Raw genomic sequence first — 15,252 nt, 5'->3', positions numbered from 1 at the left:
TAAACTTGATTTGATTTAATATATGAATCTATTTTGATTTCTTCATATGATTATAGTTTGTGTTTACTATTAAGAATACTTATGATTGATTAATAGATTATTTAGGTGGACAACTAAATATATTTGTTAGTCTAATCTATTTGTAAAGACCCTCAAGCTCGTCAACGTTGTTAGACTAGTCAAGGACGTTTTGGTCATTAATGACTCGATTAGTTTAACACGAACGTAAATTAATAGAAATTAATCTAACAACGATCGGGATATAAAACTAGTATTTTTGAATATATATCAAAAAGTTATGCGAAATAGACTACTCGAACGTGTCATTCGGTACCTGAAGAAGAAAGAATCATCGGAAGGTCAAAATACTCTTTTTTCCATTAGATAGTCTAGGACTTCCCTTATCAATTCTATGGGTGTTCCATAAACTTCCTGGTCGGCCTTATCTTCACCCACCGAGAAGATAAACTCAATTCTTTTCTATTTCTTCTTTATTCTTCTTCTCTCTTCTTCTCTCCTCTCCTTCTTCCCCTATTCTTCTTCCTCTGCGAGTTTGAGAGTTTGTGTGTGAGAGAGAGAGACAATCGTTGAGTTAGAGCAGATGAATTAGAAGATGTTGCTGATGATTGATGAAGAGATGAGAGTAGTATTGATTCTTGGATATCGGTTGAAGAATTTGGGGTTTCTGAGATTTGATTCTGAGATGAGTTCGAAGATAAAAGTGAGGTTATAGAGGGATGATTAGAGATGGGCTTAAACTGAATTAGAGTTTGAAGTTAAAGAATTACTTAGAATTCATAAGTTAGGGTTTCTCACAGAATCGAATTGGAGTTTGATTAGTGATGGGTAATATGTGTGCTGGTGAATTAAAGGAGTTATTGACGCTGCTGAAGTTGTTTAAGTCGTAGAGAAGAAGATGATGATGTTATGGTAAAATTAAGGTTAGGGTTCTCAACTATTGATAAAGAAGATGTAAGTGAGGATTTAGAGGATCGTTTGGAGATGGGTTCTGTTGATATGAAGATTTGGTTTTGGTTCGAATTAGAGAAGAGAAGAGAAGATTTGGGAATTGAATTGGGGATTAATTGAGAATTGATGGTGATGATGGAGAGGTTTTAGTATTGGATGAATTGAATTGGGGGTTTGTTCTTAGTCTTTAGGTGTTTTGCTGAACTGAGTCTAGTGAAGGAGAAATTGAAGTCCAACTGCTTGAGAAGATTTATCTTGAGGTAATTGTTTGTTCCCAGTAAATATAGTTTGACTTTTACTTCAGTTTGAGTTTATGAGATTGCTAATCATATTAGAATTGAAATGAGTTTAGCTGGGATGAAGTAATGAATATTGAGGTATATAATGAAAATATTGGTGAAATGATTTGTAGAATGTAGTTGTATTTGTTATTGCAAAACTGGTATTGGAGATGGAAGTATTAGTGGAGCTGTAATTGTAAATTGTGGTGGTGACTATGAATGTAAGAACTGTTGCAGGCATGGATGAATCTTTAGCAAATACACTTTTGTGTGTATGTGTGTGTATTGGGAAGAATCAGAGGATCAAGGTGTAGTAATGTTGGTGGTGATGGTGTTGCAGTTCATGGAGTTTGTGGTGTCACTGAAATGGGTGTATGAACTGTTGTAGGTGCCATAGAGATTAAGCCAGTGTATGTGTGTGTGGAATTGGAACTGGGAGTTGGAAATGTGGATGGTGGTAGAAACGGAAGTGAAGGCAGTGTATGGAGTTAGGGTATTTGGTGAGAAGTTGCAGGTGGTGTGGATTTAGTAAAGTACTTGACTCTGGAAATGGTTGAGAATTGAGTTAAGATGTTTCAGTAGTTGGTTGTAGTACTTGTGAGGGTGTAGTGATCTGAAGTTACAGGCAGGGAAGGTGTAATTGAGATGCAGTTGTAGGATTATAGTTAAGTGATTGCTGTAAAAAGCTTAAAGCTGCAATTGCAGGTAATAAGAGTTATTAATTGTAAATGAAATTCAAAGTTTGTTTTGAATGAATGAATTGAAGTTGAAATGATAAATGAGAAGGATGTGTTGTAGGAATTGAAGCTGTAATATAGTTTAGACCTTGTGTTGATTTTGTGTTCCTGACTCAGCTAACTAACTGAGTTGAATAAGTTAAACTCAGTTAATCCGTTTCTTGACTCATGATGACCTAGACTGACTAATTTGACCAAATTAGACTTTGACTATTGACCTGACCTTGAATACGTTGACTGACGTTTACTGTAGTTGACCTTGACCGTCAGTTTGATCGTTAGTGACCAGTTGGACCAAGCCTTGTGTAATGGACTAGATTAGTGGACTTGGGCTTAGTACCATGTATTATTAGTTTGATATTTAGGACCCTTATGGTCTGAATTGATTTTTGGTTTCTTCTACAAAGTTGTAGATATTCATAAGACTTAGATATAGACTATGGAATCTACCTAATTGAATTAGTAGACCTCCGATATGTTAAAGATGGATAATAAAAAGGTGTAGAATCATAATTTGGCTTAGAACAATTAGTTAGACTAGTATGAGTCTTGTATGTCTTTTGGATAAATTCTTAGAGTGCTTGTGTGATTAACAATTAGTTTATTTAACAGTGGTCGACTTCAAAGGACAAATTAGTTGATCGTGGATCTCGAGGTAGGCGTGGCTTGTCATCAAAAGAGGTGGGAATACATTTAACTCTTTTGAAACCATTGTTGTTCCTTTTATAAAATTTTGTATTTAACAACTCATGCATTGTTCGTTTGTTCATTCCATACACTGTTTAGTTTGCATTACGATTTTTCTGTTGATTCTTTGAATCTTTCCACGATTTGGAAAGGACTTATAATGTTTGCTGTCACTATGAATTGTTATGGGAAATGAGAATTTCCACATGCGGTATATGTGATACGCTCCTTCACATTTATACCTATTTACTTTCAGATTTTATGTGTATTACGTGTGGAACAACCCGGCATGAATATATTATTAGGTGTGGAACAACCCGGCATCATTATTATACATTGTTTGATGAAGGAGTTTGTCCATATACATGTTTGAGTATTACCAGTGACTTAGTCACTTTGTTGTTTGGGAAAACATGTATTGTTTTACAAATCTTGCTCATGATTTCTTTAAAGTTGAATGTTATTCCTGCTGGGCATCCCTTTTAGAAATGATGTGCTCACCCTTTCCCACTTTCAATTTCAGAGGCAGATCAGAGTTGCGCAACGAAAGCTTCAAGGAGTTGACTCCGTTAATTAGTTAACTTCTGCTATGTTTATTATGTTATTTATTCTATTTGCAAACCAAATGATTATTGTATATGTATCATTTGAGAGGAATTCTTGTATATATTTCTGAGAAGGGTTAATTTTTGGGTTAAGTTTTGTAACACTTTTTTTAATTGAATGTTTAAGTAAATGATTTAGATTCTTAGTGCCTCTTTATCTAGTTAATCTCTTGGATTAGTCAGCTGCTAGCTTTTGGGGGCGCTACACTATTGCTAAAAGGTATGTGGAGACTTGAACTCATATATCACTCAAAAGTCTGTCTACTCTATCTCCTATTTGATACAAAAGTCGTATAGCTATATAGACTTCGATTATACACATTTGATATTTCGACATGAGTTTAACTTGCTTACATATTTCTCGAAATATGTGTTGGTAAGCTTTCGCTTTAACCAAGTTCATCTTATATTCTTGACGAAAGTCAAAAGATGATCATGTGAAAATCTCCTGGTAACATCTTACATGATTTGTGTGAGACAGTCATTTGATGTAGACTCAGAATTTTTCCTGTTGATCATTCAATCACTTGAAAGTTGCTTTGAAGCTAATAGTTTGTATGAGATAGCTATTGTCATCTTCTAAGAATATTTCAATGATTGAAATGGGAGTTTAGAACAATTAACCATGATTGGATATAACACAGTATGCATACTTGTATGCTAAACTGTTGTATGTTATTCCAAGTCAGGGAACCATAGTACGCATACACGTATGTGTACTAGTTGGTTAATGAAATTCTGGGAACTTAGTATGCATACCCGTATGCGTACTGGCATAAGTCCAGTTCCGAGAAATTTAACTGAGTTTGGAGGTATGCATACCCGTTTGCATACTGGCGAACCCAAACTTAGTTCGTCCACTTAGGTATGCATACCCGTTTGCATACTTGAGTAGGTTATATTCTAAAATCGTTTTGTTCATGAACTAATACATTTATATATTAAGGAATGCAATCGTTTGCAAACCGTGGCTATAATGTTCATGAATTGGTTCGAGTAAATCAAATTCGATTTGCTTTAATTGTGTCTTGTACACTTCTATGAGAATATAAAAAATTGAACAACTCTAGAACTACTTTCATTTGAGTCATTTGAACTAGTTATGGTTAAGATGAATAAGGTTGATATGAAAGTGTTCATATGACTAACTCCGGTTAACTATTTTTGAGCCAACAAGGTGCATACATTTAGGTACGGTTACTCATATCTAAATGAAGTCACTTTTTATTTGTGTGTAATAAGCTAAGTTCGATCTAACGGTTTAAATATATTATCTTGAGTCTAATCAAGTTTTTATCTAACGGTGAATATTGAATGCTTTGTTACCAAGGTAGCATTGATTGCAAACCCTGATTTGAAGACTATATAAGGGAGAACTGTAGAAACTGGGAAACCTAATCCCCACACCTCCTGTGTGATACTAGTTGTGACTAGAGTCGGTTCTCCTCTAACCTTAGGTTTTTCCAAAACCCTGTAGGTTAACGACTTGAAGACTTCACTGGGATTGTGAAGCCATACCTAACTATTTTCTCTGTAGTTGCATGTTCTGATCTTGTTGTTTTCTATCGTATTGAAAACTATCTTCTCTAATATTTCCACGAGATTTAATCTCCGATAGGAAAGATAAAAAGTAGTCACAAACATCTTTGTCTCATCGTTTGTGATTCCACAATATCTTGTTTCGCTACCATACGATTAAGATTATTGTGAGGTGATTGATAATACTATGTTGTTCTTCGGGAATATAAGACCGGTATATCAATTGGTTCCTGTTCACCTTGATTTATCAAAAGAAGGAACAAAACTCATAGGTATTTATGTGGGAGACAAATTTATCTATTGAATAGGATTTTCTGTGTGAGACAGATTGGTTTATCAAGTCCTCGACTTTGGGTCGTAGAAACTCTTAGTTGTGGGTGAGATCAACTAAGGGAATCAAGTGCGTAGAGTCCTGCTGGGATTCAGAGGCGTAAGGAACGCGAGTGTACCTTGATCAATGTGAGATTGGTTAGGGCTCAACCAAGGTAGATAATATCACGTATCGGTCTCGGATCGGTCGGGTCCGATAAACCTATACAAAAGATAATATCGGTTTTTATCGGTGATACATCATTTAATATAGAATTTCAAATAATTATAAAACCATAATAAAAAATAATAAGAATCATACATATATCTCAAATTTCCAAAATACAAGGTGGTTTATTAGCCAACTTTGTGATTGTTGTCCCCTTATGCCTGCAAATATTTTTTATTATCCTTCATATTTATCTTTTATATTTCTCTGCCTTGCAATCTAAATATGATTTCCATCTTATATCCTACCATATAATTATTGATTTTATATCATAAATATATTAGGGATTTTATCTTCTCCAATTGACATTGTACTTCTCTGTAAAGACTAGATGCATTTGATGAAAAATTTATTCACGAAACCGATATTATCGGTGTACAAGTAAAACCGATATATCGGTTGTACCGGCCTGTACAACCGATAATATCACTCCGTATTTATATCGCCGATATTTTCGATATCGTATAGGTATTTTCCGATATCCGAGAAAAACCTGTAATATCGGCCTGTACAACCGATATTGACTACCTTGGGCTCAACTATATTCCAGTCCGAAGTTAACTTGGAGTAGGCTAGTATCTGCAACGGCTTAATACAGTGTGGTGTTCAAATCTGGACTAGGTCCCGAGGTTTTTCTGCATTTGCGGTTTCCTCGTTAACAAAATTTCTAGTGTATGTGTTATTTCTTTTCTGCATTATATTTTCTATATAATTGAAATATCACAGGTGGTAAGTAAGTTCAATCAATTGTGAATCCAACCTTTGGTTATTGGTTGAATTGATTGACACTTGGATATTGGTTTTTGATACCGTCCAAGTTGTTTCTTATAATAATCGGGTTCACGGATTTCTATCTCTTTGATTTGCTGATTACATTAAGAAACAAAAAATATAACTCTTGGATATATTTCTTGATTGAGACCACTTTATTAGTTGGTGCTCTCAGAATTATATTGGAGTTTTTCCATATAGATTACCTAAACGAAATGTTGGGTGAGGTTGTTAGACCCCCGCTTTTTCAATTGGTATCAGAGCAGGCAAACACGATAAGCCTAATAAGTTTTTGTTTGATTGTTCTCAAAGACTGTCCCTATGGGAAACTTGTTCTGAGCATATGTGGTACATACCAGAAATCTTCAAAGATTGTTCAGAGTTTATTCTTGTCTAGAGTTATGATCTCTCAGGATAATCTCACATCATCCAAGACTTTAGAAATCCTAGATAATGAAAAACAATCTAAAGGAAAAATTAAAGATTCCTTTAAAAGAGTTCATTGCAGGAAATGTTTGAATAAAAGCTCAAGGATATGGAACCTCACTAGAATTCTTATTAATATTTTCGAGGAATTCTATCAAGATGAATCAATTGATAAAGATCTATTTATAGCTTTTGAAAACGTTTTTTAATCTCTGGAATGGCTTGTCTTGATTAAGGAAAAAGCCTGTGCTGGTCAAAATTCCAATTCTGTCATTCGTGACACTCGTTTGAGTATTAGCAACAACTCAGTCAAAAACGATAATAAGTTTCTACATGTGGTGTTGCAAGCTCCAGCCATTGGAATCCTTCCTTTAATCATAGGAAAAAGGAGTCGAAAATTTCAAATAACCTTGAGTATAATCATTACTATGATTATACTTCTGGCACATTTCACAAATATCGACCGGAGAAGATGCATGAGGATTCCTATGCTCATATTGCCTTTTGGTAATAAAATTGGCTTCACCCCATTTGTATATATCTTGGAAGTGGGGAAAGTAACGGTCTGATTTGTTCTGTGTCTTTGTATTATGGGTTAGCTTTATTTTTGAAATTTATTTTTCCTTAAATAAAAACTAGTTCGACGGAAGTTTTCTTTCCACCAGAGGTTAAATAAAGTGATGTAGTTCTACTACTATCCTTTTACTGCACTATGTTGAATTTCCTCACAGTGTACAAACCTTGGTTGGTGAACATTTTTGGAAATCCTACCTTGTTTTCGTGGGTCGCGGTTCTTGAATAGGTCCAAGCCCATCAATATGTATTTAAGAGTTCCTGTACGCGTACGAGTGCTCCTCATCTTCTTCCCTTTGTCCGAGTTCGTGAGAAAGGTTTTTCTAGGGTTCATGAGTTTACTCCATTAATTTACTTGTGGATATCAATAAGGGACAAAAGATTATCATCATTCTCAAGGAGCATTTCAAGTAAGATTTTCTCTTCCTTATTCTCTCAATTTTAGGGTTCATGGGAAAAATTAATTATGATAATAAGAATTCTATGAAGATGTCAAAATTTCATGATTCTTCTAGCATGATCATACATAAGGACCAAGATTCTATTAGAATTAGATTTGTTAATGATTCTAGTAATAAGACCTTTGAAAGAATTTCTTCTAACGGGTTCAATCTAGAAAGAAATTTGATTTGGTTAGTGGTTGTTAGAGCACTGCTCGGTCGAACTCGCAAGCGTTGCTATCTCAATCTTGTTGTCAAATTTAGTTTCCAAAACTATAAGTCTTGATTTCTAGTATACTCATAGCTAAGTATCGGACTAGGATAGCAAGTGTAGTTGATCTCTAGACTCCATGGCGATCATCATACAAAGACGAAGAACTACTCAAGGAACTAGTGGAACTTCATCGACTAAAAGGTATGTGGAGACTTGAACTTATCTATCACTCAAAAGTCTATCTACTTTATCTCATATCTTGAGACAAAAGTGGTATTGCTATATAGACTATGATTATACATATTTGCTATTTCGAGCCGAGTTTATCTCGCCTATATATTTCTCGAAATATGTGTTGGTAAGCTTTAGCTTTGGCCAAGTCCATCTTTACTAGTGACGAAAGTCATATTAGTTTCAATTGCTTGAAAATCGCTTTGACGAATATAACATCCTCTAAGAATATTTCAATAATTGAAATCAGAGTTTAGAATATAACCTTGAAAGGATATAAACATTGTGTGATAACTCATACGTGTGTAAGTCATTAACCTTGAACCATAGTATGCGTACTTTGCTGCTCAGGAAAACCGGAACCGAAGTCCGCGTACCAGTACGTGCACTGTCGTAAGTTCACATCCTGTGAATTTCTGCTGGATTTTGTAAACTGAAACCAAACTTATTCCGGGTACTTAAGTCCACGTACCCGTATGTGTACTTAAGTGGGTTATTTTCTAAAAACGATTATTCGTGAACTTAAACTTATATAAACTAAGGAATGCATACTTACAAACCGTGGCTATAAAGTTCATGAATTGGTTTGAGTGAATCAAATCGTTTTTGTTTCGATTGTGTCTTATATACTTCTATAAGATCTAAGCAATTGAACAACTCTCTAACTAGTTCTCTTGAGTCATTTGAACTAGTTATGGTTAAGATGAATATGGTTGATATGAAAGTGCTCATATGGCTAACCACTTGGTTAACTACTGTTGAACTAACTAAGTGTACATGTTTGAGTACAGTTACACATACCTAAATAGACGTGCATTTCATTTGTGTGTAACAAGCTAAGTTTGATCTAATAGTTGAAAGATATTAGCTTGAATCTAATCAGGTTTTCATCTAATGGTAAATATTGAATTCTTTGTTACCAAGGTAACTTTGATTGCAAACCCTAATTTGAAAGACTATAAAAAAGAGAACTCTAGCAACTGGGAAACCTAATCGCCACACCTTCTGTGTTATACTAGTTGTATTATCTAGAGTTGATTCTACTTTAACCTTAGGTTTCTATCGAGACCCTGTAGGTTAACGACTTGAAGACTTCATTGGGATTGTGAAGCCAGACCCAACTATTTTCTCTGTAGTTGTGTGATCTGATCTTGCCGTTTCTATCGTATTAAGTACAATCGTAAGATTGGATTGAGATTGATTTCTCCAGTAGGCAAGATATAAAAGAAGTCACAAACATCTTCGTCTCATCGTTTGTGATTCTGAAATATCTTCTTTCGCTAGTCGATTAAGATTATTGTGAGGTGATTGATAATTCTAGGCTATTTTTCGGGAATATAAGTCCAGGTTATCAATTGGTTCCTGTTCACCTTGATTTATCAAAAACTTGTAGGTATTTCTGTGGGAGACAGATTTATCTATTACCGTAGACTTTTCTGTGTGATACAGATTTGTTTATTAAAGTCTTCGACTTTGGGTTGTAGCAACTCTTAGTTATGGGTGAGATCATCTAAAGGAATCAAGTGCGTAGTATCATGCTGGGATCAGAGACGTAAGGAGCGCAACTGTACCTTGGATCAGTGTGAGATTGATTTGGGTTCAACTACAGTCCAGACCGAAGTTAGTTAGTAGTAGGCTAGTGTATGTAGCGGCTTATTATAATGTGTGTTCAACCTGGACTAGGTCCCGGGGTTTTTCTGCATTTGCGGTTTCCTCGTTAATAAAACTTTTGGTGTCTGTGTTATTTCTTTTCCGCATTATATTTGGTTATATAATTGAAATATCACAGGTTGTGCGTTGAATCGATCAATTGGGAAATCCAACCTTTGGTTGTTGATTGAAATTGATTGATCCTTGAACATTGGTCTTTGGTACCGTTCAAGTGATTTCTCTTGTATTCAATTAGAGTCACAGATTTCTATTTACTTGAGTAAGTATTGAATCGAGAAAGTGAGATATAACTCTTTGATATACCTTTATTAAAATTGAGTCTGACTGTCTAGTTGATTCTCTAAAGTATATTGGAGTTTGTCCATACAGATTGCAAAGCGAAATATTGGGTGTAGTTGTTAGACCCCCGCTTGGTATCAGAGCAGGCAAACACGTTTAAAGACCTTATAAGTCTGTGTTTGTAGTGATCTGACTCTATGGATAGGAATTCTATCTCCATAAACGTACCACCAGTCTTTGATGGCTCAAACTACTTATGGTGGAAAATCGATATGCGTGCTTTTCTTCAAGCTCGTGATTTTCAAACATGGGTACGTGTTGTTAATGTCTATGATCCTCCGGTTAATACAGAAGGCGGTATATCTATACCTAAGGATATTGGTAGATATAGTCCGGAAGAAATCCTTGCTGCAAAGCAAAAATTCTGACGGCTTAAATGCTATCATACATGTCATTACCCCATATCTTCAGCACCATGTGTCTACGTGCACAAAGTCTAAAGAAGCCTGAGGTATCTTAGAAATAACATTTGAAGAGAATACCAGTGAGAAAGAAGCTAGGCTTCAAAACCTAAATTCTGAGTGAGAAAACCTTCGTATGGCAGATGAAGAAACATTTGATGAGTTTAATTCACAAAGTATCTGAAATTGTTAATGCATCTTTTGCATTGGGTAAGACTTTTCCTAAAAAGAACATTGTGATGAAAATTCTCAGATCGCTGCCATCTAAATTCGACTCAAAGAAGCATGCCATCATTGAGGGAAATAACCTTGTGTTTAAGGGTGAAAACGATTTCTGCTGATTTTGGTAATCTCGAGTGTGTGGGTGAGAAACGAGTTTAAACGCTAAACAATGTACTGCAAGGGAGTACTTTAGATTCGAGAGATCAATCTGTATAAATCCGACCTAAACCAAGAAATGGTCGTTCCAGACTTGCTTCAGTCACAAAGTGAAGGAGAAGGGTTGGTTTTGGGGAGGGAAGCGAAGAGAGTGTTGTGACCAGAGTAGTTGATTCTGGAAGAGTAGTTGTTTCACGACTTGTATCAGAAAGTGGGAAGCTAACAGATGGAAAGCTAGCAAATATTTTCTGAATGTTGTATCCTCCTGACCTGAACTTGTTGTTCGGTGGAAACATGTAATGCCTATTTATACCAGTCAAAGTGAAACATACTCTGGTCTCATTAAGAAATGGAAAACGGGTGAGTAAATGGGAGGAGGTGGTAACCGGTAACGCCTGGAATTGATGTTCCATAAAAGAAAGCGTTTCACCGTTACTCCATGTATTTACTAACCGCCTCATCCCTATGACACTGTCTTATAACAGGCGTAGTGTACGCCGCACGCTGTAAACCGCCAAACCAATACCCAATGAGCATCCCCCAGTTTGTGACATGTGTTGATGTCTCGAGCGTTTTCGTGGAAAACATGTAGCATGTTGTTGTCTGGCAAGTTGAGCTTGGGAGACTTGCCGGCTCGGTGGTGACCTTCGACGGTCGATATTTTGCATCTTGAGAGGAAGAGTAACCGTTCATTATTGCAACCCTTCGTTTGGTATCCAGTGGCATGAAAGCATGGTCGGTACGGCTGGCCTAGTTTAGGCGCGACCAAAAGTTAGGGTTTTGGCTTTGTTTGGGCGCGACCAAACTAGGGCTTGGGTCGGGCCAAAGGTTGCCATGCATTAGCTGGGAACCTTGGACGGCTAAGATCTGCATCTTAGATGGAAAAGTGACCGTTGATCTTCGCAAGTCTTTATTTTGGTAGCCGCATAGGGAAGGCCGACATGGAATGGCGCGACAAGGTGGTTGGCATGCCATTGGCACATGTGGCATGGCTGGCATGCCTTGGCGCAGTTTGGGCGTGGCCAAAACAAAGGTTTTCGCGTTGGGCCAAAGGTTACCATGCGTTGGTTGGCGACCTTGGACGGCTAAGATTTGCATCTTAGATGGAAGGATGGTCGTTGATCGTCGCCAGCCTTTTGTTTTGGTAACCGCATAGGGAAGGCCGGCATGGTATAGCGCGACAAGGTGGCTGGCATGCCATTGGCACATGTGACATGGCCGGCATGCCTGGGCGCGGTTTGGGCGTGACCAAAACTAGGGTTTTGGGCCAAAGGTTGCCATGCATTAGTTAGCGACCTTGGACGGCTAAGATTTACATCTTATATGGAAGGATGGCTGTTGATCGTCGCAAGCCTTTGTTTTGGTAACCGCATAGGGAAGGCCGGCATGGTATGGCGCGACAAGATGGCTGGCATGCCATTGGCACATGTGGCATGGCCGGCATGCCTTGGCTCGGTTTGGGCGTGACCAAAACTAGGGTTTTGGCGTTGGTCCAAAGGTTACCATGTGTTGGTTGGTGACCTTGGACGGCTGAGATTTTCATCTAAGATGGAAGGGTGGCCGTTGATTATCGCAAGCCTTCGTTTTGGCAGCCGTGAAGGGAAGGCCGACATGGCATGGCATGGCTTACGCGTGGCAAGGTGGATGGCGTGGCATGCCATTGGCACATGTGGCACTGTCGGCATGCCTTGGCGTGGTTTAGGCGCGGCCAAACTAGGGTTTTGGTGTTGGGCCAAAGGTTACTATGCGTTGTTTGGAGACTTTGGACGGCCAAGATTTGCATCTAAGATGGAAGGGTGGCCGTTGATCATCGCACGCCTTCGTTTTGGTAGCCGCATAGGTAAGGGCGGCATGGTACGGCGCGGCAAGGTGGTTGGCATGCCATTGGCACATGTGGTGCGGCTGGCATGGTTGACATGCCTTGGAGCGGAGGTGCGGCTGGCATGGCATGCCATTGGCGCAGTGGTGCATCTGGCATGGTTGGCATGCCTTGGCACGGAGGTGCGGCTGGCATGCCATTGGCGCAGTGGTGCGGCTGGCATGGTTGGCATGCCTTGGCGGGGAGGTGCGGCTGGCATGCCATTGGCGCAGTGGTGCGGCTGGCATGGTTGGCATGCCTTGGCACGAAGGTGCGGCTGGCATGGCATGCCATTGACGTAGTGGTGCGGCTGGCATGGTTGGCATACCTTGGCGCGGAGATGTGGCTGGCATGGTTGCCATGCCTTGACGCCGTGACGTGGCTGGCATGGTAGCATGAGAATTAGGGTTCAACATAGATGATGTCAGTCAATGTTAAGGGTTCTGCCGTGGAACATGACCCATGTAAAAAAAAGGTACCCCGGTAATTCTTACGTAGGCATGCTGATTGATTCAATAAATGTGCTAGTGGTCATAGTGACGTCATGTCAGATGTACATTTTTACAATTTTGACCCTAAGCTAAAAACCACCATCAACATTAAGTCCCCTGCTTAGCTCGGAACAGGAGCGTTGTTGCGAGGTAAGCATAAGATGGTGACAGGCGAGGACAAAATTGAAATGACAAGTCGTGAACAGATGGTCAAGAAGACCCGACTAACTTTTTTCGAGAGGTAAGGAGAGTTCGTGATTCTCGTGTTGGCGGCCTTGCATAGATTCTACTTGTGGTGTTGCTGGCTAGACCGTGAAGTGGTGAGATGTAGATTGTCGGCTTGGAATGGGAGCCGCAGACGTTGGTCGGCTTGGAATGAGAGCCGCAGGCGTTGGTCGGCTTGGAATGGGATCCGCAAGCGTTGGTCGGCTTGGAATGGGAGCCGCAGGCGTTGGTCGGCTTAGAATGAAGGAAACTGGCTTCAGTCAGCGGAATGGTGGAAACTGTCTTCAGTCCGCAAAATGGTGTAAACTGGTTTCAGAACTTCGCTTACCAAACGATGGTGATGACGCTGGAACTTCGGTTATCAAATGGTAATGATGGCGCCTGACAACTTTGCCGAAATCAGGGTTTCGGATGACGAAACCCTAATCAGCGCTCCTTACTAAAATCGTTGTTGAATTCTCGTACGAACTCGGATTTTGACGGTCCTCCCCTCCATTTGACCGGAAAAGAATTTCCTATCTCCTCTTGAGGGAATATTTAGGTTTTGAGCTCGTTTAGGAGGTGAAAACGGCACGACAATGAAATTCAGGAAGAATTCAGGAGGGATATTGCGGGCCCGGGGTAGCATAGTCGCCGAGTCATCTGTTCCCGTTCATGGAGAAAGAAGGGAACTTTATTCTGTGCAAAACTCTAGAAAATCCGTCCGTATGAAAAGAGGTATTGACCTTCTTCTGTTTTCTGTTGCTCGTTTGTATCCGTGCTTTCGTCTGCAGTGTCTCTCCAGTGGATTCCAAAATTTACCAAACTCCATTGCATTCTTGGGACGGATGGATGGAATATATGCTCGTCAACGATCATGTCAAGGTTAATCTTGGAGATTGTGGTTGTGGTGTCGGTCCATCCTCGGCTTTAGGTTGTTCAGTGCCTGGACCTTCTGATCGTGATGATGATGTGTTGTGAATGCTTGTATGGTCGAAAAGTTATGGCGCCCCCGGACGAAATAGGGAGACGTTCCGTTGGCGATGTGATGCTATCAAGTCTTCCAGGACTTTGTTCCAAGTGACATCCTTCGAACCATCTTCTGAATCTTGGACTATCATATGGAATGAGATGTGGTAAGAAGTCCCCAGTTATACTTCGGTTTGATCCGATGGCATGGATGAATATGTGAATATATCTTTGTGGCGTGCTCTTGAAGTCTTCGGTGTACATGTACGACTTCGTGTTGAGAAATTCATGCAGCTCGTGAAACTTCGACAGTGATGATGTTGAAATCAGAAAATGAGAGAGTTATATTGTTTATCATGGCTCCCTCTGTTTCTTCAAGAAAATGTTTCAGCCGCGTCTCTGGAGTTATCTCATGAGTCTTTGATGGTCGTCGATGGACTGCGAAGAGAAGTCCCCAGTCGCATTTTTCTTCAGTTTCTGAAGTTGTTTTCCTCTGAGCAGGCTTGGGATCCTCCGCGGCCTCGTAAAGTGTTGAAGGCATCTTCTAGACAGAGAGGTGATGATATTCTTGCGCTGCATCCTTGAAGAGTAGATGACCTTGTCCGGCTATGGCCTTTTGGTTGACCGTGTCTTCTGAGATTTGACAGTGAAGGGATTCCGTGTATATCCTCAGTCCTCAAGTATGGTTTACATGTTTCTATCTTTGTAGTGATTGCTGCTGTGGTGAAGCTTTGGCTGGTATCAAAAAATGAGAGACAACAATTCTTGGTAGCAGATGTAATCAGACGAGACTACATTGTCGTGGTAACAAAGTAGGTTGACTGGAATTGTATGGGAATCCGTGGAAGTAAAAGGATTGGCTGGAGTTATACGGGCATCCGTGGAAATAAAAGGATGCGTAAGCGAGCAAACTATCCATGACTAAGAAGA

At 39.2% G+C, this 15,252-nt stretch overlaps 1 long non-coding RNA gene across 1 annotated transcript; it reads left to right on the top strand.

Moving 5' to 3' along the window:
• Nucleotides 1-480: 480 nt before the first annotated feature.
• Nucleotides 481-3,425, top strand: LOC113336872. Its single transcript, XR_003354039.1, has 3 exons — nucleotides 481-1,955; nucleotides 2,600-2,668; nucleotides 3,198-3,425. It is a non-coding gene; the product is annotated as an uncharacterized LOC113336872 (long non-coding RNA).
• The last annotated feature ends 11,827 nt before the right edge of the window (nucleotides 3,426-15,252 follow it).

Source organism: Papaver somniferum, unplaced genomic scaffold, assembly GCF_003573695.1.
Source record: "Papaver somniferum cultivar HN1 unplaced genomic scaffold, ASM357369v1 unplaced-scaffold_154, whole genome shotgun sequence".
In the NCBI taxonomy this organism is placed as follows: domain Eukaryota; kingdom Viridiplantae; phylum Streptophyta; class Magnoliopsida; order Ranunculales; family Papaveraceae; genus Papaver; species Papaver somniferum.
Note: the sequence above shows the minus strand (reverse complement) of the source record. Positions and strands in the feature narration are given on the sequence as shown.